The sequence below is a fragment of the Neomonachus schauinslandi genome, chromosome 3 (genome assembly GCF_002201575.2).
Source record: "Neomonachus schauinslandi chromosome 3, ASM220157v2, whole genome shotgun sequence".
NCBI classification, from domain to species: Eukaryota; Metazoa; Chordata; class Mammalia; order Carnivora; family Phocidae; genus Neomonachus; species Neomonachus schauinslandi.
In genome coordinates this window covers 15,624,901-15,645,995 of record NC_058405.1, presented here as the reverse complement: position 1 = coordinate 15,645,995, position 21,095 = coordinate 15,624,901, and positions in this window count along the sequence as shown.

Sequence of the window (21,095 nt, the reverse complement as noted above, 5' to 3'; positions counted from 1 at the left end):
CTAAGCAACCAAAATGGCTCACACTTCTAGAGAAATAACTTCAAAATCGTATATAAACAAAGATTTTCTCATTCTGCTTATAGCTCTAGCAAGATGAATATTTTCTTTGTTTTTTTTAAATATATTTTTTAAAGATTTTATTTATTTATTTGACACACGGAGAGAGAGATAGCAAGAGAGAGAGAAAGAGAGAAAGAGCACAAGCAGGGGGAGCAGCAGGCAGAGGGAGAAGCAGGCTTCCTGCATGAGCAGGGAGCCCGATGCGGGGCTCGATCCCAGGACTCTGGGATCATGACCTGAGCTGAAGGCAGCAGTTTAACCAACTGAGCCACCCAGGCGCCCCAAGATGAATATTTTCTAATTGAGAATCCAAGATCCAGTTCTGACTGATGTGCAGTTTTTTTCCCCCTACTTAATAATCCATTACTAAATGTTGGATTGTAGTTATCGCTCTAAGAACAATTTCACAATGGACAGGTTAGGGTGGGTCAACTCAGATGAAATGAAGAGAATGGTTGGGACAACAATTTAGATGGGATATTGGCATGAATTTAATTTACTGGAGGATGGTTCAATTTCACTGCTTTTAGCTTGTAGCCGTGTGACTAGTTATAAATTAGATATCATTCAACAGTTGCAATTGTACATATTTTTCCTTTTTTTTATAATGCCAAAACCAACTGTCAGATAAATAAAAATCTCTCACCTTAGTCCATTCTTACAGGATAATAGCCTCAACACTGATTCTACCCTATTTTATAGTTCTTTGCTAAAATCACAAGCATCTACAGTAAAAGATAGAAAGGTATGTATCTAAAAATCTTCAAACACCCTCACTTGAATTTTTTTTTCCCACTGTCAGCCTCTATTCAGTGTAATACTTTATGCAACTATAAATAAAAATTATAAATACATGTCATCTAATAATTGCTGAAGTTATTTATTTAATATTGTCTATTGTTTCTATATAAAATATAGAAAATAAAAGATAATGCTTGGTATTAGGTACACCAATGAACACTATTAAGATTAAATTATAGGGGCACCTGGCTGGCTCAGTTGGTAGAATATTTGACTTTTATCTCGAGGTTATGAGTTTGAGCCCCACGTTGCATGTAGAGATTACTTAAAAATAAAATATAAAAAAAAAGATTAGATTGTATTTAGGCCACAATCTGTGGTTCATGTATCTAAAATATGCAAAATCCTAAACCTGTACTTTTATTTTTTATTATTATGCTTTAAGTATTAAGCAGAAATATATTTTCCCCTCAGTATTCATCCAAAATGCAAAACAGTAATATATGGTGGGGGTGTGGTTTTTATTCACTGAAGGGCTGTTCAAAATTTCAAAATGAACTTGAAAAATTGCATGTACTTGCTCAGCAAAAGCTGTCTGGTTTGCTTGTGTATCGCTTTGTTTCAATTTTGGGGAAACAGTTATGTTTCCGGGGTCTTTCACCTAACCATAAAGTGGTCTGTGGACAGAAAAAATTCAACCGCAAACAGAGGGGAAAAAAATCTCCAAGACTACATGATATTTTTCACATTTTTTAACCAGACAGTTTGGCCTGGTTTTAAAATAACCTCAAAGCAGATTATCATAGTTTTTGAGGTGTGATGAAAGGCATTATGGTAGTCTGCCCCCCCTGAACACACTGACAGGTGGCCTGGTGTCATGGGAACATCGACAAGACTGGCCTGATGGTTCTGGGTCTGTGTCTCTGTCATGACAATCAGCAGCATTTGGTGCAGGATTCCATGTGTCTTTCCTCTCCAAGCCTTGGAAGATAATTTCCACATTTATGGCAACCTGAAGGACATGTCTTACGAGCTTTGCTTTGTAACTTTTAACACCTATTTAGTTTTTTTAATTGGCATGTCCAAGAATCAAATTAGTAAAGTTCTTGGTAAACCTTGTTCAAAGAAGTTGAGTACCATTGATTTAAGTGTTTGTTTTCTTCTTTAAATCAATAGTTGAGGGGCACCTGGGTGGCTCAGTTGGTTAAGCGTCTCCCTTCAGCTCAGGTCGTCATCCCAGGGTCTTGAGATTGAGCCCTGTGTCAGACTCCCTGCTCATCGGAGAGTCTGCTTCTCCCTCTTCCTCTGCCCCTTGCTGCCCCCCCCCCACTTGTTCTCTCTCTCTCTCTCTCTCTCAACCTCAAACTCAGAGGAGACTTGTGTATGTGTGTGTTTGAGATGAAGTTTCTGTATGTATCGGTCTACATTTAGCAGATGGGTACTTTTACTTGGAGAAAATTCTTTAATTCTGTGGAGACAAGGTATTATTTTTCTTTGGAAATTCACAATTTTTTTGAAATTAGTAAATTTAATGTAACTTGGTGATATTGTTTTTGCCGACATGAAACAGCTCTTTGCAACATGAATATGTGCCAAACACTCTTTTTTAATATGATTTTTTGATTAGCAACACATTAATATGGTTTGAAAAAAAGCAATATAATACAGTATAGAGTGAAAGGTCTTGTTTCTGTCCCCCTACACACTATTCCCAGCCCTTCATCCATATCCCTTTGTCTTCCTCCAGGGTTTTGAAGATGTTCTTTATATTTGAAAAATAATGTATCAGCACTTTGAAAATATACACGGTTGAAAAGAAATCTTAAATGGTGATAAAAATATTGAATCTTTGAATTTTCTCAGTTCACTTGACTAGTCTCTTGACTCTTAAGTTAAAATTCTTTGTTAAAATAGTTAAAATGATATACATATCTATGTGAACTCAAAGGAATCATTCCTCAAGGAGAAGTTAGATGAATACAGTTGGGGGTTGTTTTGTTCAGGAAGTTTTGAAGTGGAATTTCCTCACTAGGTGGCGCTCGTGTGCCTGGAGGTCTGGGAGGGAGTTGCCCCGCCCCGCTGTCCCTGGATGCACAGTTCACCAATTAGCACACAGTTACTATGGAGACCTCCCAGTTCACACAGAGGGAAAGGTCTCCATATTTTCTCCTCTCTAAAGAATGATTGTTCTACTCTTATTTCTGCTCTGCGCTATATATGACCTTACACCTGGAGTGAAATTGTTGTAGTTTCCTCTTTAGACTGAGAGGTGTGTTATGGAAGATTGGTACCCAAGCAAGAAAAGGTCACTGCAAGTGTTACTTTGACCTGGGGATAAAACCCTGGGAAAATTCAACTTACCAGCTGAATCAGAACTTTAGAGAAGTTCCCTGTAGCACATCAATGATCTGAAAGTTGCCCTCACCCTTTCCCTGAAGACCTCAATGTCCATCCAACAACAAAAACTTTTAAACATGCTTTGGTGGTATTATCTTCCTTAGCCATTGACATGGCCTCTCTACTAAGAAGGGATCAAAGTGCTTTCTCCTGTCTGATTCTCACACCCACCATGAGGCAAGTAAAACATTACAGATGTGCATAAAATAATAATCTAGGGATTTCCAAATACCGCTCAACTCTGTCAGAAAGTCAAGAAGTCCAGCAAGCAATAGGGGAAGAAAAAAAAAATTAAACCAAGATTGAAGAAAGTTAGAAATATGCTAGCTAACTTTTTATTTGATATATTTGATCCTGCAACCATTAATTTTTTTATGCATTAACTCAGACATTTACTGCCCACTACTATATGCGTGACACTCTCCTGGTTGCCATGGATGCAAAGATAGATGAGACTAACTCCCAGCTTCAAGCCTGTTGGGAAAATGAACTTTCATCCTGAACTCTTTCTTGATCAAGCTCCCATCATCCCCATAAGAATTACTCTGATTCGGGGCACCTGGGTGGCTCAGTCGTTAAGTGTCTACCTTCGGCTCAGGTCATGATCCCAGGGTCCTGGGATTGAGCCCTCCATCGGACTCGCTGCTCGGCGGGAAGCCTGCTTCTCCCTCTCCCACTCCCTCCTCTTGTGTTCCCTCTCTGTCAAATAAATAAATGAAATCTTAAAAAAAAAAAAAAAAAGAATTACTCTGATTCAGCTCCATGTCATTTTGTACACCACTCTCTTCCACTTTTTGATATAATATGCATCAAAATCTTGCCCAAATTTACCCCTTTTAGGACACCATCTACCTCAGATAACTTACTTAAGCCACATACTCAATTGTATCTGTAATTTGTAAGTATTTATATGTCACCTTAACCTAGGGACAACCTCAAGTCATGTGAGTGTCAGTTCACCTGCTCAGAATGATTTCAAGCTTTTTTTAAAAGATTTTATTTATTTATTAGAGAGAGAGAGAGGGCATAGAGAAGCAGATTCCCCGCTGAGCAGAGAGCCCAAAGTGGGGCTCAGTCCCAGGACCCTGGGATCATGACCTGAGCCGAAGGCAGAGGTTTGACCGACTGAGCCACCCAGGCGCCCCTGATTTCAAGCTTTTGAAGACAATGTTTCACACATACTGTGACCTCAGATCTCATTGACTGAAATATCATTTTTAATGTTTTATTAGGAGAAACAAAAGCCTGTTGCCGAAGACCCTTTGGGAAACATGGGACGATCAGGTCAAAGGGCATCAGCTAATCTTTGGGTGCTCCTTTGAGTGACAGCTCAGCAGTAGGGACACAGATAACATGGAAAAGCCTCTAGCTGGTGCCCAGGGTCATGCCAACAATTGTGATGATTGTTTGTACCTCTGGCTTCTCATAGCAATGCTAATGCACAAGTGGCCCAGATTCCTGTTTCCCAGTGGAAAGAAAAATTTTTAAGAAGAACAAAAGGGGGAAAAAAGAAAAAGGAATGAAAAAAGAAAACTCAACATCAGCTATCTGGTGTTGCTTTTCTGATGAAGCCTTTTTTCTCCATGGTTCTTCCCCCAAAGTGAGAGGAAAGTAGGGGAAGACAGGAAGGAGGCATTCTCTACTGAGATGATTCTAAGGAAGATTTTCACTCTTGTGATGATGGCATGTGAGATTATAGGTGCCCCATCTCAGGACTCCATGGGATGTGGAGAGCAATTAACTCCTACAGGAACACGGTGAGTTGAGATGAAGTCTAAGAGGGAAAGGTCCTCGAGGTGAAATGCACTGCAGGCTAGCAGAGAGCAGGAAAGACACTGTCTGGTTGTCTTTTTTAAACCATGAAAGTCTTTTCAGGGCAAGGTAGCTACATTCTAATCAGAACTGAAATTCAAAAGAGAATCAGGAGAATCACCTGCTATTTCTCCCTGCCGGGTATACCGTGCCTTACTCCCGTGTGAGTCTAGCATAAGTGCAAACGAGGGCAGAGCTACACCTTTCTGGACACTTAGATGCAAATTATCACTTAGGCACCAACACCATTGTGCCTGCTTTGCCTGCAGCCTCCCCCACATTCTGCAGCTGTGCACAAGGGATTTGCTTTCATTGTATTCCTTTGTCCTTAGGGGTGGGGAGTAGCACAGTCTCGCTACAAATCCTTTTCCCCAGCATTTCTCTTTCTTTTAGTAGATCTCTTTGGGATTGGATGAATTTAATTGAGTACCTGTTCACACCAAATAAATTCCCTTTATAATCTGGCATGCCAATCACCCAGCTGGGTTGTCCCAAATAAAAAGGACCACAGTGGACACACTACACCAGTTATTTCCTTTGGCCATCAAACTCCAAACATCTTATAACCAAATCATATCATAACTGGTATTTATTGGGATTGGTGGGCAATGAATGGTGGTGGTGATAATAATAAGAGGGAGATACAAACATGTATCCGGAGCAGTTCTTGATATTAAGACACAGGTAGTCCAAGTAGACAGAAAACACAAACACTTCAAAAACTGAATAATGACTCAGGATAGGCTTCATATGAGACACTGTCCTAGGAGCTCTGAGGAGGACACAGTTGCCTGGGGAAGAAGCCTCATAAAAGGCAAAAGAATTTGACGTGGACCTCAAAGAATGACCACAAATCCCAGTGAGAGGCTGGAGAAACCATTCTGAGTGGATGAAAGGTGTAACTAGACAGGTTTTAATGGAGTCTACAAAAACTGTGGGGAAAGAGTGGGCAATAAACTGGAAATGTGGATTGAGGCCAGATAGTGGAAGGAAACTAAGGAGCTTGGACTTTATCCTGGTGGTAATGAAGAGATAATGAAGATTTTTAATTAAGGGTTTGGCATGATTAAATGGTGTTTTAGGGAGATTACTGTGGCAGCAGTGAATTGGAGGGGGAGAAACAAGTAAGCGATTAGTTAGGAGGCTATTATAATCATCCAGGCTTGAAGCGGCAGGGGTATGGGGGTAATGGGAATTGAAAGGAGAGGTGGAGTGTGAGAGATAGTGCAAGGGAATGCCCAGCAAGCCTCGGGGACTCATAGATATTTGGGACAAAGGAAAGGAAGGTGGCAGTGAGTGCTGGTACCAGACACACTGAGGGGAATTGGGAGGGGGAGTCTTTTGGGAGCAGAGGGGGAGATTGGAGCAGTGTTGAGTTAGCTGGGCTGTGGGGTAACTACAAGGCAGCCAGGTTCAGAGGTCCAGCAGCTAGGTGGAAATGCGAGACTGAGACTCTGGAGGGCAGCCAGTCTAGGGACCTAGACCCCTCTCTTTTATAAGTGAATCGAACTCCTTTCCTGAGAAAGAACCCGAAATACAATGACTAAGCAATCAGGATAGAAAGTGAATATTTTAGGGTGGGTCCTAAACCATATCAACAGGAAGGAAGAATCCAGGTCATTCTTCGAATATTTTCAACTTCTGGAAAAGTGCTTTTTAAAAAATCAGCCAAATATTTCAAATGAATATGTTTTAAAGCTAAGTTTCCCAGATAACATTCCCAAAGGTTCAAATTTCTTCCTTCAGGGAGGCTCAGCTTTGGTGTCTAATAAAGTTCAATTACAGAATGATTTCGTGTTGAATGTGGTGGTGATTGCACTATCTACATGGAGCTTTGTGACCAAGATGTGACTCCAGATGAGCGGCACAAGAGCCTTCGTAATCCTTGTAGGCCCTTTGCCTAATTCTCTCATGCAAATTAGAAGGAAGAGAGGTTTCCAGATGTCATTTACCAGGAAAGTGCATCCTTCTAGCAAAAGGAATCGGCAAGAAGAAGCACAAGTGTCGTTTAATGTGTGCTGCTTAACCGGTGGCCCGTGGCCACGTGGACTTCCATGAGACTAAATGCCAACTCAGCCTTTCCTTCAAAACGTATGTTATAGATCCAAATGTGAACATGGTGGAAATAAAACAGCTTTGGATTTCACCCGTGGGTGTGTGGACTCAGCTGCCAAACTCCTCCCCACATGACTCAGATGCTAGTGATTATTGTTTGAGTTTTGCTATGAAACTCAAGAGACCAACCAAGTCAGTCAAGTCAGCCATTATCTGAAAATCAAGGGCAAGTAATCTTTTTTTTTAACCTGAAAATCAAGTACTGGTAAAACAATTCGCTTCCAAATCTAGAAGGATTCCTCGTAATTCACAAATGCATGTCAGTAGTGCTTGCCCTCCTGTGAGACTTCTGAGGAGGGACTCTGAAGTCTCTGATGTCATCGGTGAATTTAGGAGCTCCATGGTGTTTTAAATGTGTGTGTGTGTGTGTGTACAGAGGGTGTCTCAAGAGCAGGATCCTTGTCTGTCAGTGGAGTCGTAACTACCATGTCTGGTTATCACCTGGCCACAGAGAGCTTAAAATCTTGTCTACTGTTGTGGATTCCCTCAGCAGAGCACACACCTGCCCTTATCCAGAGGTAAGCTCCCCAGACTGCTCCAGGAGAATTTGTCAGCACCTTGAACCATTTCTAGATGGACTAGAGAAGTGGTAATGTTTCTCTCCTACAAGACATGAAGTTTTAGCTGAAGCCCAAGCTTAACCCCCCAAGACCCTGGGAAACTTGGAAGGGAATGTTGAAATCTCTTGGGCATTACCATCTCCCATCACCAACCCCTCCTTACTAGAGAAGCATCTAAATTTAGCAAACACTCAAATTTCTCAATATTATCTGTTAAATCCAAGCAATTAATGAAGAATCCCATATAGAAATTCTGCTTTATTAATGATCAACCTTTCTATTGGTAGATAACAAATATTAAGTAATCAACAAGTTTACCACAGCACCCAATCAGACTGGATCAGGTTAGGGAGGAACTCCTTCCTTCTCCACCTCTCCTATGATAAGAATCTTTTTTTTTTTTTTAATGCAAGGGGGTGGGATTAAATAACTTTTAAGGGTCCTCCCAACTCTGAGATCCGATGAGTGTTGATTAAGATGAAGATACTTGCACATTTCCATAGGTCTGAACTCAATGAAATGCTGCTTCTGACCTCCCCAGCAATGGCCTCAGCCCTTGATTTTGAGAAGCCCTTATCAGTAAATGTCTGCTAGATGCTCCAAGCCTCAAGAAATAAGGAGTAACACACGCACACTCACGCACACACACATACATTTAGTTTAAATTGTAACTGAGTTGATGCCAAATTTTCTGATTTACCTAAGATTTAACTTTCTCCATATTTAAATAAGAACTTTTAAATCCTAGTATTAAAGTACATACATCTGTATATGTTGTAGCTTGCTAATAATCATTTCTAAGCAACATATAAGAAGACATGTAAAGAAATTTAATCCTGGTTAATTCAAGGTAACCCAAGTTGATCATTTGATTATAGCTCTCCTTCAGCAAAGAAAGACAAAGGTCAAAAAGTAATCTTTTTTCAGTCATTCTTGGTTGAAAATAAATTCTGAATTTCTCTTTTATTAATATGTTGCCCTTTTTTATGTGTCAGAAATAGAAATGGTAGAGGGTTGGAATGTGATCTTGATATATGACTTTACTGCTCTTTGTACTAACTGCTGAATTATTATCATTTCACAGAAATTACATCTGAAAGGGAGGAATGTGTTTTTAAATCACATGATTCCAAATGAATAACCTTTGTGAAAGTGATTAGTAATTTCTCCAAGCGATGAGCTTGAAAAGACTCCATTTCAGGGGTCTATATAACCCTTTCCCTCTTCCTTTGCTGTGGTCACACACGGGACAAGAAATGCACAGAGAGTGTCTACAATGTGTGGAAGGTTTCTACTTTACTAGGTATCAGGAAAAAGAAAAAAACAAATAACCAACAAGTTACTCTGGGGGAAAAACAGTGGAGGGTGGGGTGGGTTGAAGATACTGTTAAAACACTTGAATTAACAGAAGTTAATTCCCTGGCGGTGCCTCTATATATTAATTGTATGAGAGTGCCACTCCATGGGCAAATTTAACTTCAGGAAGTGACTTAGGCCCTGGGAAGAATAGGCCACAATATTTCATCAAATACAGCAAAAACAAATTACCTCAGACTCAAGATGCCTGAGACCACTTTCTAAAAGTGTGAGCTGCTTGCAGAAGGACATTCCTTTCTCTGGGAACGGGAGACAGAGGGTGTAGCAGGGAGTGGGAGGTGGCTTCCAGCCCATTCATGCTCACCTCCTGAGGGGACCACAGTTGGAAATACCAAAATGGCAGCCCCTGGGTCCACCCCACTTACTCCTAAAAGCGACTGTGATATGGACTTTCTTTTGTTTTGTTGTGGGTTTGAGTGAAGAGAGGGTGACTTTCAGGTCTGTTCAGAGACCCTGGGAAGCCTTTAGGAGCAAGTTTGTCAAAGTCACACCTGTAGGCTTGACTTGAAGACCCAGTGATGGGTTCTAGTAGGACATGAGTGGATTGCAAATGGCTCTGGAAATCCACTCCTATTTCACCTCCTAGTATTTAAGAAGAAACCCACTTGGCTGTTTTAACTCCTTGTGTCCCAGGAAGTAGCACCCTTGGATCCAAGACAGAGTAGCCACCCTGTGTCTTCTTGCCTTTCTGGTCTCTAATTATAAGCAGGTCTGTGCCTGATAGGTGGAGAAAAGACAGGACGTTACAGTGGTTAAGATCACGGACTCTGAAGCCTGACTACTTGGATTCAAACCTTGACTCTACACTTAGGGCTGTGTTACCTTGGTCTAGAGGCCTAACTCTCTGTGCCTCAGCTTTCCCATCTGTAAAACAGGGATTCATTCACCCATTCACTTTTATAAACATTTATTGAATCCTCTCGTGCAGAGATGAAAAAGACAGTGTCTGCTCTCATGGAGTCTCCATTATAGTAGGAGGAAAGGCAATAAATAAATAAATAAAGTAGGATGTAACAGGTAGTAATAAGTGCAATGAAGAGAATTAGAATAGGTTTATGAAAAAAAATTAAAAATAAAATAGCTTTATGTGGTAGAGTGACAAGATGGCTGCTTAGCATGGCCTCTCTGAAGAGGTGACCAGAATGAGAGTCATCCATGAGGAGATCATGGGGAACAGCTTTCCAGGCAGATGGAAGAGCAAGTACAAACCCTAAGGCAGAATGAGCTTGGTGTGTTCAAGTCAAAGAAAGGCCAACGTGGCTGGAGCAATGCGGATAAGCAGGAGATGGGATGAAATCAGGCCAGGCTATTGTAGTCTAAATCTAAGGAAGCCACCAGAATGTTTTAAGCAGGGGAATGACATGATCTGACTTACACTGACCACGTTGTGTGCAGCATGGACTGTTGCAGGGCGAGAATGGAAGCAATGAGACTAGTTCAGAGGCTGCAGCAGTGAGCCACGTAAGAGGAGAGTGATGCTGGGGAGACATGGATAGAGGCTGGGTATGTTGAGTAAGAAGAGGCAACAGAAGCTCTTAGTGCATTTGGATCTAGAGATTAAAAGAAAGGATGACTGCTTGGATTTGGGCTCAAACAACTAGGTCCTGTAGATGGTAGTCTCATTTACTGCAGTGGGAAGGATGGCAGGTCAAAGTCGGGGAGGGTCAAAGGTTCTGTTTTGGATGTGATACTTAAGAGGCAAATTAGGTGTGCCAGTAAAGAGAAAGGTCAGGCAAAGCCTTGGATACACGACTCTGAGTTCTGGGGAAGCATCAGGGCTGGCGATTTGAGGACTGCAGCATATATGTGGCATGTTAAGCCATGGCACTGGGTGAGATCAGCTGGACAGGAGTTGCTGAGAGGGAGGGAGAAAACCAGAAGTGTGTGGTGTCCTGACAGCCAAGGGAGGAGTTGCAAGGAGGAGGGAGCAATCAACAGTGTAAAATGCTGCAGAGGGTTGCGTCATACAATGACTGAGGATTGTCCCTGGGTTGGGTTTGCCAAGCTGAGGTTGTGGGTAATCCCTGGAGTAGCATCTGTGGAGGGCTGAGGACTAAGCTTGCTCGGGATGAGCTCACGCAGGGCCAGGCCAACTTTAAGGATACCCAGGTCTGTGCCCGGTGTGTGGAGAAAGGCAGAACGTTGTCGTGTTTAAGATCGCCGCCTCTGAAGGCTGACTGTGGGACCTGAAGTCTCTACCACTTGGGGGCTCTCTCAAAGAAAAATAATATAGAATTAATACAAAATTAGTTGCAAATGTAAAAATCTGTTTGGAATGAGAAATTATAAAATAAATTTTACATTTTAAAAGTCTGACAAGGGGCGCCTGGCTGGCTCAGTTGGGAAAGCGTGTGACTCTTGATTTCAAGGTTGTGGTTGTGAGTTTGAGCCCCACGTTGGGCATGGAGATTACTTAAACACACATACACACACAAATAAAAAATAAATAAATGAAAGTCTGACAAATTCCAAAAAGAAAAATAACAATATTTTTCTTAACTTACTGCCAGATGCACCTCTATAATATTTCCCTTTTTTGGGGTCTAGATACCCTTCTTTATATGACAATGATTTTTTCATAAATGGCATGTATATGTGTCTATTACATATATCTATATTTATACACCATCTCTCCACTTACCTTCTGGATCTTATAAATATATTTTTTTATATGGCTGGAGTTCACTGCAGTCACTGGTGGGATTTTGAGCACTACTTGTTAATAGGAAACAGAAATCTGAACTATTCTCCACTATCACCTGGGGGTTCAGCTAGAGAGGTTGAACCAAATAGTTTCAGCCAAAGCCTGTGAAATACGCTGAAGATCAAGGATAGGAAAAGTCCCCTTTGGTATCCTATTATACCAGCGTTTCTCAATGTTACACTGTTGACATTTGGGGCCAGAGAGTTCTTTGCTGTTGGAAGCTGTCTTGTGCATCGTAAGATGTTTAGCAGCGTCTCTGTCCTCTACCCACTAGATGCCAGTAGACAACCAAAAATGTCTCCAGACGTGGCCAGATGTTCCCTGGGGGGCACAGTTGTCCGACTGAAAGCCATTGTGTCACATTAAGTGTGTGTGGTCCTTTGTTGATCTTTTCACGCTGTGAATTTGTGGTTCAGGATTATTTGTATGTATCCCAGAGTTCTTTTCTAGTCTTGCTCTTTGATAGAAGCTTGACTTTTATCTCTACAAGAGGTGACGTGGGGATGAAATGTCCCGGCACCTGTTTGCCCTCCGTGCATTTCAGTTCAGACCCAGAACCTGTCCCTGTCACTAGAGCCAGGGCCAGAGGATGCTGAAACATGCAGAACTCTCAGGGGACAACCCCTAGCACGACGACGTATGTCCACAGAAGCTTGAAGAGCGAGGAGGGGTTGAGTATGAAAGCCCTCAACTAATGGATGATTACCAGTAAGGCATAACTTGTGAAAGTTGAACTAATCTTTTTTTTTTTTAATGATAAAAGCAAGCCTCATATTAGGCAAAGAGTACATGAAACAAGCTTGTTACTCTAAGAAGTGATACAAGTTGAAAACATAAATTAGTTTTAATAATTGTTTAACAAATATATGACTAATATTAAGACAAAGAAGATGATAATGAATATTTGGAGGGAGCATCCTTAAACTTTCTGACATAGAAGAAACAAGCAAATCAAATGCCACAGCGAGATACCACATCATGTTCCCTAGGACAGCTGGAATCAAAGAAAAGTAAAAATAACAAGTGTTGGTGAGGTTCTGGAGAAATTAGAACCTTCCTACATTGCTGGTGGGAATGCAAAATGGTGCTGCCACTGTGGAAAACAGTTTGGCTCTTCCCCACAAGGTTAGACATAGAGTTACCCTATCACTCATCAATTCCATTCCTAGGTGTGCATCCCAAGATCATGGAAAACATATATCCACACACACTTGTACACACATGTTTGTAGAAGCATGATTCATAATAGCCAAAAAGGGGAAACAACCCAAATGTCCATCAACAGATGAATGGATAAACGAAATACGGTATACCCATATCCAGATAATGGAATATTGTTCAGCTGTCAAAAGGAGTATGTGCTACAAGGAGGAACCTTGAAATCATTATGCTAAGTGAAAGAAGCCGGACACAAAAGGCCACAATGGATGTTTGCATTAAAATAAGCAGATCCATGGAAACAGAAAGTAGATTAGTGGTCACCAAGGGCCAGAAGGACAAGGGAATTAAGACTGACTCCTGGAAGGTGCGGGGTTTCTCTTGGAGATGATGGAAATGTTCTGGAATTAGGTAGTGGTGATGGTTGCATGACTCCATGAATACACCAAATACCAATGAATTGTACACTTTAAATGGTGAATTTTATATTATGTGAATTTAAAAAGGCAACAACCAAAACCTAGGATTGGAAGGGTGCCTGGGCATCATGGGGTACAAACTTCAAGTTTTCTCGTTGAGAGACCTTGAGGATATTGTCCAAGTGATTATCTTTAAAAACTAGTTTGAAGTGGATTTCTACTTTACTTAGAACCATTGAGATGTCAGAAGGAGAGCTGGCATTAAAAGCAGTCTGAGCCCCACAAGGAACAACGTAGACTGCCTCTGTGGATTCATCATTTAAACAGACACATATTTATTGAGGGCCCACTGTGTGCCTGGCACTTCTCCAGGTGCTGGGAAGACAACGTGAGCAGCGCACAGAAAAGGTCCTGCCGTCCGTGGAACTTGGGTTCTCACAGAAGCCCTTCCCGGACAGCTCCTTTTAGAAGCTGTGTTCTCAAACTAGTGCCCACTTAGAAATCAAAAACAGCTTCAAAAGGAATGGTCGAATGAACTGAGAGAAGGAGAAGATTGAGGGAACACATGATAACCGCCTTCCAAGCTGTTTGGGAGGGAGAGGCGTTTCATTCTCCACTGCTCCCAAGAGCCGTGCTCTGTGAAAGGGTGAGCTTCCGAGAGGTGGATTTGGGCTCTCATCAAGGAAGGCAGGCAACTCTTGGGATTATGTGCCTACTTAGTAGCCGGTGTCCTGGTGGGCATTTTCACCTGCATTATCTCATGAATCCTCACAATATCCCTACCAGGTGCCATGACAGGCCCTATTTTTAAAGAAGAGGAAAGGGAGGCTTAGCAAGATTATGTAACCAGTCCAGGGTCACACAGCCGGTCAACGGTGAGATGCCAGTCAGACCTTTCCCTGCTGACCACACTCTGGCCACTGCGCCATGCTGTCTTCCCACCGATTAATGCTTTCAAACATGTGCACATGTGTGGAGAGGAATATTGCTTGGGATGTCAGGGTGGACCCAATGACCCAAAGCTCCTTTCCAGAAATACTGTAACACCTGGCAGTGTACTGTCACACTGTAATGTCTCATTTGGCTCACTCGGTGAAAAGGGTTAAAGTGGTCAAATGAAATTAATAATTCACAGATGAGATAACATATGTACAGAATCTAGTACCGTAACATCAACCTTATTCAGCAAATGTCTACCAAGAATCTGCTGTGTGCTAGGTCCTCTGATGTGACACCAGCCTGGTCTTCAGGGAGCTTACAGTTTTGTCTGACAAATAGAGGGCACTCCATGAGATGGAAGGTCCTACTCCTTTCCTCTGGTCCCAAGCCCACATTCCCTCCACGCAGGGCAGGCTGCTATCCCCATCTCATACCCATGTATTCAGTCAGCGGACAGTTACTGGATGCCTTCCGTGTGTCAGGTACTGTTCTAGGCACTGGAGATAAAGCAGTGCACAGAATGGACAAAAATCTGTACTCTATGGGGCTTGCTTTGATGCTTACAGTAAACAAACATAGATAAAATATTTATTACATTTGGGAGTGAAAAGAGCCATGGAGAAAACTAAAGTCTGGAAAGGGTCTAAGGGAGTCCTGGGGAGTGTGGAGGTTGCAGTTTTAAATAGGTGATCAGGATAGGCCTCACTGAGAAGGTGGAATCTTGGCCTCAACTTGAAGGAGAAGAGGGAGTGAGCCATGCAGTTACTGGGGGGAAGAGAGTGTGGGGCCAAGGAAGAGTAAGGGCAAATGCCCAGAGGAGGGAGCGTGCTTGGTGGGTGAGCGACAACAAGGGAGCTGAGGTCAGAAAGGTATCGGGGATCCAAGCTGTGTAGGGTACACGGGGTATTGTGAAGATGTGGATTTGCTCTGAGTGAGATGGGAAATTACTTCTTAGGTCCTTTGAAAGAAACAGGCTAGATGATCATCAATCCTCTTTTCTTCATCTTGGTACACCAGTAAAATATATTTCCCAGCATTCCTCGTAACCAGGTTGACATGTTAGCCAGATAAACATAGGCTAAAGTGATGCCCCTCGTTCCCAGGCATGGCTATAGGACCGCTGCAAGGGCATGAGCTGTCTGTGCTTGTCAAACAGCTGAATGCAGAGAATCCAGAAGACCCTAGGCAATGGCCTCACTAGAAAATGGAGGAAGTTTGGATCCCAAGTCACTAGTTAGAGAGAAGCCACATGTCCTGCCTTAGACTGTGATATGCATGAAAAATTGTGTTGAGCCACTGAGATTTTGTTTTTTTTTGTTATAGCAACTCACATTAATAACTCCAACTAATACAGGTTCTTCTCATATTGTGTGTCCAATGATCTCCTTCCTTCAGCCCTTTGTATGCCCCACAAGATATAGAGAAGAAAGACAAGATATGAGCCCAGAAGATTTATGACTTAATCTCATATTTAAATGCTAAGAGTTAGGCTTTTTTTTTTTTTTAAAGATTTTATTTATTTGTTTTTTAGAGAGCGAGCGAGAGAGAAACAGCATGAGAGGGGAGAGGGTCAGAGGGAGAAGCAGGCTCCCCGCCGAGCCGGGAGCCCGATGTGGGACTCGATCCCAGGACTCTGGGATCATGACCTGAGCCGAAGGCAGACGCTTAACCATCTGAGCCACCCAGGCGCCCGAGTTAGGCTTTTTTGAAGTAAATCTGGCATTTAGATTTCAACTAACTGAAGAGTTCATAGTGAGACCACACATAGTGATATCAGAAGAGAAGAGAAAGCTGAGTGATTAAAGCTAGAAGTGTTTCCAATTGTTGGTGGGTCCAGAAGGATAGAAGATATTCCAACACAGAGAGTACATTATTACAAATATTTACTGAGGACCAGAGTCTGAGCTAGGTACTGGGGGAAGGAGAGGGTCTGAACTGATATACAAAGCTAAGTAAGACACCTCTGCTTTCCACACAATTGTGTTGATACAGACACATACAGAGAATTACTAAATTCAACTCAGCCAGTAAGTGCCTAATAGAAGAACAAAAACAGGGCGCCTGGCTGGCTCAATAGGTTAAACATCTGCTTTGGCTCAGGTCATGATCCCAGAGTCCTGGGATCCAGCGCATTGGGCTCCTTGCTCAGCGGGGTGTCTGCTTCTCCCTCTCTCTCTCTCTCTGCCTCTCCCCCCTGCTTGTGTGCTCTCTCTCTCTCGCTCTGCTCTTTCAAATAAATGAATAAAATCTTTTTTTTAAAAGATTTTATTCATTTATTTGACAGAGAGAGACAGCGAGAGAAGGAACACAAGCAGGGGGAGTGGGAGAGGGAGAAGCAGGCTTCCTGCTGAGCGGGACCCGATGCAGGGCTTGATCCCAGGACCCTGGGATCATGACCTGAGCCGAAGGCAGACGCTTAACAACTGAGCCACCCAGGCACCCTTAAATAAATAATATCTTATTTTAAAAAAAGGAAGAACAAAACCAGAAGCAACAAAACAAAAATACAATGAAAAACAGAAGGGAAAAAAATTCCAAATGGCATCAAAAGTTGGCAGGGTATGAGATCTAGAAAAAGATGAGATCTGAATAGATGTTTGAATGATGTGTAGGACTTTGGAGGGGGGCCAAATGTAGGAGAACTACAACACCAGGTCCTGAAAGAGAGTCATTCGATGGGGAGTGTGTATCAGAATGAATTATGTTTGTGTGTGTGTATGTGGAGAGGGTAGAAATAAGTTTGGTAAGATGGAAGGCAAAGCGGAAGCTACAGTTTGACTTTTTTGGGGGCGGGGGAGGGGAGGGAGGGCACAAATGCAGGAAATAAGAAACTCATTAAAGCCCTGCAGAAGTACACTTTCAAATCCTGCAGTGAGGTTATGGACCTTCCAGAAATCCTCAGCAGCGACAGACTGCCTGGCAAGCTGTGAATTCAGAGAGGAGATGGACATTTTTATTTTATTTTTTTATCAAAGCCGGAGATGAAAGGCAGAGCTGCAAAGTATCACAAGGCTTTCCCAAATTTGGCTGCACCTGCAAAGCAATAGGAAGTCTTTTCAGTTATGGGAGGTAAAAAGACCACTGGTTAAGTCAGGGGTGGTTTAGCCACATTTTCTTCCAGATAACATTGTCTCCATAAGAAGGAGCCCAGTTGGTAATGTTTTCTTTTAAGATTGAGGATGTTTAACATAAAACCTGTTGAGGTGGTGTTCACCAAATTCACCTCCTGGGCACATGGTAGGGATTGTACTTCTGTGCCCCTTTTGAGGTTGGTGTGGCCATAAGACTTACTTTGGGCCAAACGAATGTGAGAAGTGATGTGCATAATTTTTAGTGAGAAACTTCTAGAGCCAGTGTATGCTTGTTATGCTGTATGTCCCCTGCTGAGGCAGTCAGGGAAACAGGTCAATATGGAATCTCTATCAGCCTGGATGAGCACAACCCCCCTACTAACCCACCTCAGAGTGAAAATAAACCTTTGTTGTGTTAAACCACTGAGATTAAGGGTCTAGAGGTTATGTCAGCTTAGTCTTGCTCATACTAACCCATAAATCTATATCACTAGTTAGGAAGATACATAATTGACATTATCATGGTTTCCTACTGAAACTGTTAAAATCATATCCCAAGACAATTGCAGTTCCTTTGAAGACTGGAGAATGTCTTAGTGCATTCCAGCTGCTAAAACAGAATAGCATAGACTGGGTGGCTTATAAACAACAGAAATTTATTCCTCAGAGTTCTAGAGGCAGGGAAGTCCAAGATCAAGGTGCCAGCAGATTCATTGTTTGGTGAGGACCTGCTTCCTGGTCCACAGACCACTGTCTTCTGGCTGTGTTCTCAAATGGCAGAAGGGGCAAGAGAGCTCTCTGGAGTCTCTTGGCTCTAATCTCATTAATGAGGGTTCCATCCTCATGACCTAATCACTTCTCAAAATCCCCGCCTCCAAATACCATCACGCTGGCATCCCAATCGACCATGAATTTGGGGCAGAGGGACACAAACATTCAGCTCTAGCAGAGAAGATTGATTGAATGAATCCCGATCTTTCCTGAAAAAACTTGACAAGAGGTTGGAGAGAAGTGAAACCAGGAAGGGAGACTAGCAAAGAGGTAGCAATGAGGTAGGAGAAAAACCAGGTAAATGTGGTGCCTTAGCAGCGAAGTTGCTTCTGGGAGGAGCGATCAACTCCGTCAAATGCTGTAGTTGAGAACTGACTGATTTATGAAGTCACTGGTGACCTGGGTCAGGGCAGGTTTTGGTGCAGTGGTCTGGGGTGGGGAGGGGACAAACTCTGACTGGAGGGAGTTTAAGGAAAAGAGGAAACAGGGAATTAGAGATAGGGAATAGAGACATCTTTTGTTTCTTTAACGAATTCACTGTAAAGGGGAGCAGAGAAGTGGAATGGTAGCTAGAGGGGAAAACGGAATCATGAAAGGTTTTTGTTTTGTTCTTTAAAGAAAGGATAGCATTTATTTTTATGCGGCAAGAATGATTCAGTAGGGAGGGAAAATTCTATTGAAGGAGAAAGGGGAGATTTTCTGGAGCCACATGATATATTAGTTATCTCTTGCTGCATAACAAATCATCCCCAAACTTAATGGCTTCAAACAACAAATGTTGATAATCTCATGACTTCTGTGGGTTAGAGATCCAGGGTGCCTTGTTGAGGGCCTTTCGTTCAGGGTCTTTCTCAAGGCTCCAATCATGAGTCAGCCACGGCTGCTCTCATCTCTAGGCTCCACTGGGCCAGGGGCCATTTCCATGTGACTTGCTCTATTGGTGGCAGGCTTCGGGTCCTTGCTGGGCCTCTCTATGGAGCATCTCACAAAATGGCAGCTGACTTCCCTCAGAGCAAGAGCTGAGAGAGAAAGGGGGGGGCGGGTCATCATTTTTGTAATTTCATCAGGAAGTGCCTCCCATCACTTTTTGTTAGAAGCAAATCACTAGGCACAGCCCACACAAAGGGAGAGGTTTACACAAAGGCATGAATTGTACGAAGCAGGAATCATGGGGGGCACCTGAGAGGTCACCTACCAGAAAGGAGATGGGGGTCTAACGCCCAAGTAGAGAGGCTGGCCCTTGCCGCAAGCCGTGACTGTCCATCTCTAGTCACAGCAAGAAGGCAGTGTTTGTGGGTGCACAGCTGATAGGCAGGTGGCTGTGGGGGTGGAGTGAAGGTATCTGCTCATTAGCACTGAGCCTCTGGGAGAATGTCAGGAGATAACAAGAAGAAGACCCAGAAGATCCTTTTTCTTTCTTCTCTCTCTGTAGTCTCAGCAGAGCCGGGATCTAAATCTAGCACAACACAGCTCCACCCTCTCCAATTCATAACAGTGATGCATTTAAAGCACCCTACCCACGTTTACTCTTTTACTTACTCCCGCCTCATAAAAATGTCAAAAGACCCACAGGGAAGCATGAGTAGGAGAAGGAAATGAGGAAGGGAGAGGAGAGGTGTGGCACCATCTGAGGAATTCACTTACCAGGTGGGTTTTCATGCATGGGTTTCTCTCACTTTCCAAAAGCCCTATTAAGCCAGAAGCCTTTGCCTTTGCACATTGGTAGTTCAAGAGGAAAGGCTTCTTGGTGGTTTGTTCGGTTGAAGCAGAAACGTGAGACAAATTTTTTTCTTTTTTTAAAACTGAAGAATAATGGCATGCCGTATTGATTTATGTGCACAAGTGATTTAATGTTTCTATATATTATAAAAGGGTCATCACAATAAGTGTAGTTACCACGTCACCATACAAAGTTGCTACAATATTACTGAATATGTTCCCTGTGCTGTACATGATATCCCAGTGTCTTATTTATTTTATAACTGGAAGTTTGTACCTCTGATGCCCCCACACAACTCCCCTCTGGCAACCACCAGTTTGTTCTCTGTATCTGTTAGTCTGTTTCTATTTTGTTTTGTTTGCTTGTTTTATTGTTTAGATTCTGCATATAAATGAATCATACAGTATTTCTCCTTTTGGGTCTGACTTATTTCACTTAGCATAATACCCTCAAGTTTCATTCATGTTGTCGCAAATGGCAAGATTTCATTCTTTTTGATGGCTGAGTAATAGTCCATTGTATATATAAACGTGTATACTCCATCTTCTTCATCCATTCATCTATTCACAGACATTTAGGTTGCTTCCCTATATTAGCTATTGTAAATAATGCTGTCATGAATAGGAGACAAACTTTTCTATCTTGATTAAGAGCATCCCCAGATGGATCCCCACAGTCATGATAAAATGAATTTCAGCTTGGAGAGTAGAGTACATCACAAACAGCATATTATCAAGGGGCTTCTGGTTTGATTTTTAAGGATGTCAAAGGGGAAATCTTATTGTTGCTAAGGGGGCACCATTTACACAGAATACAATGTGAATGATGCTTCCTGGTCTTGGGCATCTGATGGGGCTCACTTGGCATAAAGAAGCTCAGGAATAGCAGTTGTTAATTAGTGGCTCATCCCCATCTCCAAATGACTTAGTGTTCTCTGCCTTGCTATTATATGGATGACATTTATCCTAGAGTGTTCTGTCCTGCTTTGCCCCCCATATTTTAGTCCAAAACCCCCAGTGCCTTCTCCCATTCCTGACCTTTCTTGTGAGGGCATTTCCCCAGCCAGGAGCTCTCCTGAGCCAACGGAACCATTTGAATTCTCCAGACTTTCCCCAAGTCTTGCCCTATGCTTCTAGAACTACCAGCCCCTGTTCTTCCTGCAGGAAGAAGAGCTTTCAGTCACCTACTAGAGCGGCCTTTACATCCACCTCACTGGTGAAGGTAATCCCCCAAGCCCACTGAGGCGGACAA